General features: G+C 37.6%; 1 long non-coding RNA gene across 3 annotated transcripts; it reads left to right on the top strand.

Annotated features, from left to right (window-relative positions):
* Positions 1–912: 912 nt before the first annotated feature.
* LOC140167179 (uncharacterized) lies at positions 913–6,688 on the top strand. 3 transcript variants are annotated; one of them, XR_011860981.1, is made up of 6 exons: positions 913–962; positions 1,306–1,470; positions 3,007–3,177; positions 4,319–4,517; positions 4,957–5,110; positions 6,117–6,688. It is a non-coding gene; the product is annotated as an uncharacterized lncRNA (long non-coding RNA). The 3 variants fall into 3 exon arrangements; XR_011860980.1 differs by having other exon boundaries at positions 925–1,470; positions 4,319–4,505; XR_011860979.1 differs by having other exon boundaries at positions 925–1,470.
* Positions 6,689–7,069: the final 381 nt, after the last annotated feature.

The following is a 7,069-nucleotide window of genomic DNA, read 5'->3' as shown; positions in this document are numbered from 1 at the left end:
TTCCATGTGTGTAAGATTAAAGTCATGGCATATGGGTATATGGATTTCAGCATATAGCCTAATGGTGTACTCAACCTTGATTTGTTTATTTTTGCTGGAGAGATTGTCATTATAGGCTGGAGTCCATATAGACTGGAGTCAAGCAGGCAATGTTTCTTCTCTCCACCGATTTCTGGAAAACATGTGTAAGAGACTAGAACAATCTGCATTTTCTGTATGACAAGGCATTATATGTAGATTCCCGCTATATTTTCTAATTAGTGCCCCCCCCCCTTGTGTAGATAAGCCTACCTGCAATCCACACATGATTGGTAATTGCTTGAAAATGTCATACCCTTGGGGTGTTTATGAGTGTGTAAAATTATTATCAATGTTTATGGTATAACTTTTGAACCTTGTAGTAGTGAAACAAATAACAAGTAAAGCATATAGCAGTTGAATTCTCTTTTTGTATGAATATTTCCAGACTATTGCCCATACTTCCCTGCCCCTTTAACTTTTTTATGACCTGCTCATCATGACAGATGGAAAAAGCCTTTTGCCAACCAGAGGAATCAATTTTTATAAAACTGTATTGGCGCTGTTTGCAAATGTCACATGAGAGTTTGAGACTATTGCTGAGAATGTGTGATTTGTTCAGAGACCCCAATATAGGAACCAGTGAGATAATTGTGTAAAATCTCTTTGAATAAATCCACTAGCAAACAATCTCACTCTTATTTGATTATATCACCAGGATCCATCCAAGTGTCCGGCCACCATCAGGAGCCACCGACCACTCACATGTTGACCCAGGCCAGTCAGAATGAACAGAAGCAGATGCTCGGATAGTACTTCTACTCCATCATCCATGGGATGCACAGACACCTGTCCAGCAAACTCTAAGGCATGTTGCTAGAGATTGACAATGCCCCGCCGAGTTGATTCACATGTTAGAATCCAGCGACTCACTTAACGCAAAGGTAAGGGTGAATTCCTTGGCTAGCTTGTAGAATAATACAGTGTACTTTTGCAGCGAATGTCATTTAAGTCCTGTGTTAAATCTTGTTCCGTAAAGGCCCATTCAGTGACCCCAGAGTAAGTGTGAAAAGATAAGACACAAAATTTCGGCACGACCATGTGAAGGTACATATGTCACTGCCACACTCGCAGAAGATGAAGTCATCATCTACACATGTTGTATTTCACTAGCCCGTTTTGGCCAATGTATTGTCCAGTTTTATATGCAGACTTGTGTTTAAAAAGCCTTTTTATCAAAAGAGTTTGATTTCCTGTGACAGTTCAATTTGCATTTTGGTGACTTAGTTTTTCCAACAGCTACAAACCCAGCTTTCCAGATGATGGCAGCAGGTTGTCAACAATATGCCAACCCACATAGTACAGCTCCTACTGCTGCTCCAGTGCACACCAAACACCCATCAAGAAATGTTCCACCAGTCCAGTTGGCTCCTGATGCCCAGATAATGGCCAGTAAGTAGAGCGAAAGTACTTGGAATTTTAAGAACAAGAGGCTTGTGGCTAATTGTGTACCCAAAATTGTCTTCACTGTCATTAATAAGGGGACATACTATTTTATTTCATATCCACATATGTAGTGTTGGCCGATACCGATCTGTGAATCGGAGATCGGTGCCGATATGGACTGCATCGGCCTTGAATCTGAATCGGCAGATGAGCTATCAGCTGCCGATCCAGCTTACCGATCTCTGAACTTGACAGTAATAAAAGTACACAACAATTCTTTAAGCTTACCATTACTTTCTTATGTAACATTACTACTATTTAATGCCAATATAATTTCCAAAAAACGTTGTTACCACCGCAAGAATCATGTCGTTTCATACTGTATTTTATAATATTATCCACTCAGTGACAACACTCCCGACTGTACAGTGCGTCCCTGGGAAAAATTTGTAAACACTTTAACACTCGACACGTGCGCCCTTCAATGTCGGGTTTCCCAAGGTGAATTTGAGGGCATGTTATTTTTAGAATCGCGCACATTTGCGCTATTCCTCCTCACACGGACGATTTCATCTCTTAATCTCCGAACACGTGAATTCTTTCTGTAAACAACTCTGCACAACCAATCAGGATGGGAATTCCGCGGTATTCCCCAATACGTCATATGCATAAATTATTATAATATCGATGGAGCAGATTTAGCTGCAGGGTCATCGAATCAATTCGCGCAGTGATTCGCCTAACTTGGTACACACGCAAATCAAAGTTGATTCGCGGAGAAGAAAGAAGAATAAAACAATCAAGAGAAATGGATTAATGATTAAACTTCCGACAATCGGAGGCACTGAGTGAGTAACGTTGGGACTTGGGGTGTAAAATGGTATTTTATTTGGGTTGATATTGACATGAAAAACCTCTAAAAACGGTCATCATATTACATAGTTACAGGTTTGGGGAATTAAGCTTTGACTGTTAACATTACTGGGGCCCGACTTGAATGAACTTGTACTGGTTGTAAAATAACATTTAAGGAATCTGAATCGGGATCGGATCGGCCCGATCTGCTAATTTTCAGATCGGAGATCGGCAGATCCGATCTTGGGTTGGATCGGCCAACACTACACATATGTTTCAGATGGACATTTTATTTTTGAAAAGAACATACATGCAATATTTCGTATAGCCCCCTCTCGAAAACTAGTGCATTGCATACATACTGCTCAATTAGCATTTTGTGCAAATTTTATTACACAATTTGACACAATTTTATTTACATGTAAAGTGTATGGGGATTAATATTGGAGAAGGCTGGAAAGGCGCTATAGCCTCACTTTAGGCACTTAAATGCTCATAAAAAAGAACCGCACCGAATTGTGTAACAAAATTTGCATCGAATGCTAATTGATCAAGTACAAATATAGTTAAATAGTTCTGGATATTATTAATAAATAAAATTGACCGACATTTGGTCTTGGTATTATTGCATGACACATAAAAGAATATTAATTGAGACAAACATGGTTTTCATGTCTTCTCCTGTAGATATAACAGCATCACTCACCCAACAGCCAATGCAAGCAAGGCTATATCAGGACCAGCCGTCACTGCTGCTGCGGCCGCTGCCATCACTGCAGCACAGAGCCAGCACGTTGGATTAAAGTATGCTGCTGCAGCCCGTATAACACCCAGAACCTGCCTCAATGGGTGCATCAGGTGTGCCTCAATATTGTGGGCTTATAATTGTCTGAAATATAAAATTTTCATTTTCAGTCAGAACAAAAACAAACAGCAGCGATTTCAAGTCAACAAAATCCGAGCAAGGCCTAAATGCAAAAGATTGTTATTCATATTTCACTATGTTGATTACAGGAGATATAGCGTGCAGAACTGCTATCACCAAAAACGTTTTCTTCTCTAATGACCATATTCCATTATTTGTTACCACCAAGAATCAAGAAGCTCTAAAACTGATTTATTTTCAGTGTTCAATATTTAATGTGCAATAAGTTCAACAATGAAAAATAAGAGAAACATAAAAAGTAATAAAGAAAAAATTCAAAACAAAGGTGCTTGTGTTCAACTTTCGTTGTGCAATATTTTGATGGTTAGCCACTCTTGACATCCCTGTCATCTTGCGCATATAAGTTAAGTTGCTTTTAAAATACGGAATTGAAACTTATCAAACAGTGACAAGAGGGATGAATAAATAATATAACTTTTTATGGGACACCTTGTACTATATAATAATACCTCAATTTCCAGTATGGCTGGAAAGTACAAAATGAATTTATGACTTGATCTAGGCATACAAATGAGATAATAAAATAAATTTTCTGTGAAGCAGCATAATTAGATGTCAAAAGCTGAAAATTGAACTTTATCATGCTAGTTATCATGGTGATCCCATACAGTTACATAATGTTGTGAACAAAGAACAAAGAAGGTATGCGAGGTCTAGTGCGCACGAAAGGACACAGACTAGAATGGTAAATGACACTAGCATGATAAAGGAATACAATAATACTAAGTTCAGGTATGAATGAGCATATCTAATGAGTACGCAGATCAAGCGAAGTAAATTCATGGTATATACATCACCATAAAAATGTGATACAAACATAATTGGTGTAGATTAAAAAATGATTAGCATAAACTAGTAGCATCAATATGATTAAGTAGGTATATGGGGTATATTATTATAACATACTAGCTAATATAATATACTAGCTAATCTTTGCAATAAAGCAAAATTATATGATACATTACTTACAAATTTCCTGTAATACTTAGTTTCACTTGTCATGGCTAGTTAGATTAAAACTATTAATACACTTTGAATTATTTGAAATTACAGGTTTAATTTCCTCAGGCAGGCAATCCCAGTATTGATGAAGATGACAATCCATAAAAAGATGACAAAGATGACTGGCTTGATATGGCAGAGGATGATGCATCAGTGAACAAAACAGCATTCAACAACTGGCCAATGCGTGTTTTTGCTATAGCACTCTACATGCGGTTAACCAATAGATACACTCAAGGTACACTCTAAGGTATACAAAAATGTTCATAGAAGATGTTGTTGTGGAAAACAAACAAGTTGTTTAATTGTGTACTCATAACTAAGCCAATGATGCATGTTCTTTACAAGCTCTTTTTTACGTGTGCAATAATTATGAGCCCTGGGGAGGGTAAAATTGGTGGGGGGGATCTTTTGGCAGGCCGAGAGGGGTTTCTGGCAGGGATATGGGGGAGCCTTTGCATCGGGGCTTGAGATTGGAATTCCAATTTCCTTTCTCACAAAGTAAGGGCTAAGAGTAAAGTTGTCCAAAATTTGGGAGTGGCCTTCTCTCCTTTCTCCTTTTCCTTGCTATTTTTTTTTTATTTCTTGCTTTGTTTATCAAAGCTATCTGGGCCAGCATGGTAGCTAGAAATATACTGATAAAAAATAATACATTAATATTGCTTTTTTCTTTTCAATCTTTCATTTAGGGCCTACAGGCATCTTTCCACACCTATTACTGAGGCATCAAAGTAAAGGAGTTTGCTACACACCTCATAACAGTATTGAAAGCTCTGATCTCCCAAGGAGCATGATAGTCCCACTGCTCTCACTTTACTATATAAATGGACAAAACAGGATGAGGTAAAAAGCATAATCATTTGTCTTAAATTTTGCAGACCAAATGCTTGCAGAAATATTACCAGGGAAATGATATTACTAATCTTTCTTTGGTTTTGATTCAAAGTATTTCAGTCAATTTGAAGATGAACAAACACAAGGGTGTTCATCTGTAAATAGGAATCTCCTGATATGACTTTCCAGACAAAATTTTAAAATGGGAAACTTTAAATTCAAGAAATACATTTGAAAAGGCTTAAAAAGCGAAGAATTGCTTAATTTTTAGTACCGTAGTAACAATTTGCTTAATGTTTAGTCGTAATATATGCCTGGACATTGGATTGTATCAAAAATGAGTAGTATCTGGCTTTGACTGAGCTTTCCAAATGTTTCGGGCTAGGGTGATCTAGTTGGCATTTTATCTATGAAATCTTATAGGACTCTATGGGTTTTCTATGCATCAGATGTCTAAACTAACTTCTAGACAATATCATCCCCTGAAGTTCCGGTCCATGAGAGTATCTTCAAATGTGTACAAATACAGTTTCTTTCTCATACCATATCAGTGTGGAATAACCTCCCATCATCTGTTCTAGAGTCTGGTAGCATTCAATACATCAAAACTGCAGTATGTAATAATGTAATGTAACTTAATGTTTAATCTGTATTCACGTATAAATATTTGTGTTTTCATCATAGGCCATATTTCTTAATTAGATGTCGCAATTTTTATTGAGTATTTGTTTAGATTAGATTTAGATTCTCCTGACCCTTATCTTGCAGAAAGTGTATGCTTTAAAGTGCTGGGAGGCTTAACAGTTTATGGGGAAGTAACCAGATGTGCCTTTGATTTGATATGACTTTGGTTGGGCTGCATGACTGATGTTGAACCATGTCATTCCAATAAATCTAATAAGATTTTTAAAGTTGAATGAAAACATATATTCAAATGGTAAAACCTTCGACAATTGCTTTTTGTCAAAAATGAGCAGCAGGTCTTAAATAAATTTTAATGTTCTTTTCTATGTAGACTGTGGAGGTACATGTGGAAACTTTGCACTGAGAATAGCTATTGATGGAAGAGGAGCTAGGATTCCACCTGGAAAAGAGGTGAAGCAGGAGAGTTGGACCGGTGGTGGTGACAGACTTTGATTTTGCTGATGCTGAGGAAAACAAGTGCAAGAACTGCTTCAAAGAGTTGATACTTCAGCTGCAAAAGTGGGCCTGAAGATATATGGAAGTAAAACAATAGTTCATGTCTTACAATAACAAGAGAGAAAGCATCACAACAAATGACGGTGTAGTACTAGAGGTGGTCGATGATTTCAAATACCTAGGCGCAAGTAACATATGACAAATGCAGACCTATTGGAGATCTTCCAAAGATAAGCCACAAGATCAGGGAAAGAAAAATCCGGTTTGCTGACCATTGTTCTAGAAGTCGGGAGCCTGCATCAAAAATGGTTCGATGGATACCCAAGCATGGGAGGCGGAAACCTGGAAGACCCACTCTTAACCTATGTAGACCTTCTGAAAGATGACACTCTGAAAGATGACACTCGATTGGAAGCAGCAGAATTCAGGACAGCAAAGCCATCACAGTTTGACACCACTTGAAAATAAGTCAAGTAAGTAAGTCAAGTGGAAGATATTTCCAAAATCTTTCACAGGAGGTTTGGATTTTAAATGTAATGACAACACTTGTACGAGACAAATTAGCAAATGATTGGCATGGCTGTGATGCTTCAAAAAATGATCATGACTCATTTGCATTTCATAGAGAATTGCACGGAAAACCTCAAATTTGAGAAATGAAATTGCGCAGGGAAAGGAAAATTTCGTGGTGAATGAATAGCAAGTTTTGCACATAGCTTCCTCATCCATGGAAAAAGCCTGTATGCACCTCGAGCAAACTTTGGAATGTTTACATATTTACATACTCAGTGGCAACAACACATAATTATATTGGAATCATCAGCCTGT

Source organism: Amphiura filiformis, chromosome 13, assembly GCF_039555335.1.
Source record: "Amphiura filiformis chromosome 13, Afil_fr2py, whole genome shotgun sequence".
Lineage (NCBI taxonomy): Eukaryota > Metazoa > Echinodermata > Ophiuroidea > Amphilepidida > Amphiuridae > Amphiura > Amphiura filiformis.
Note: the sequence above shows the minus strand (reverse complement) of the source record. Positions and strands in the feature narration are given on the sequence as shown.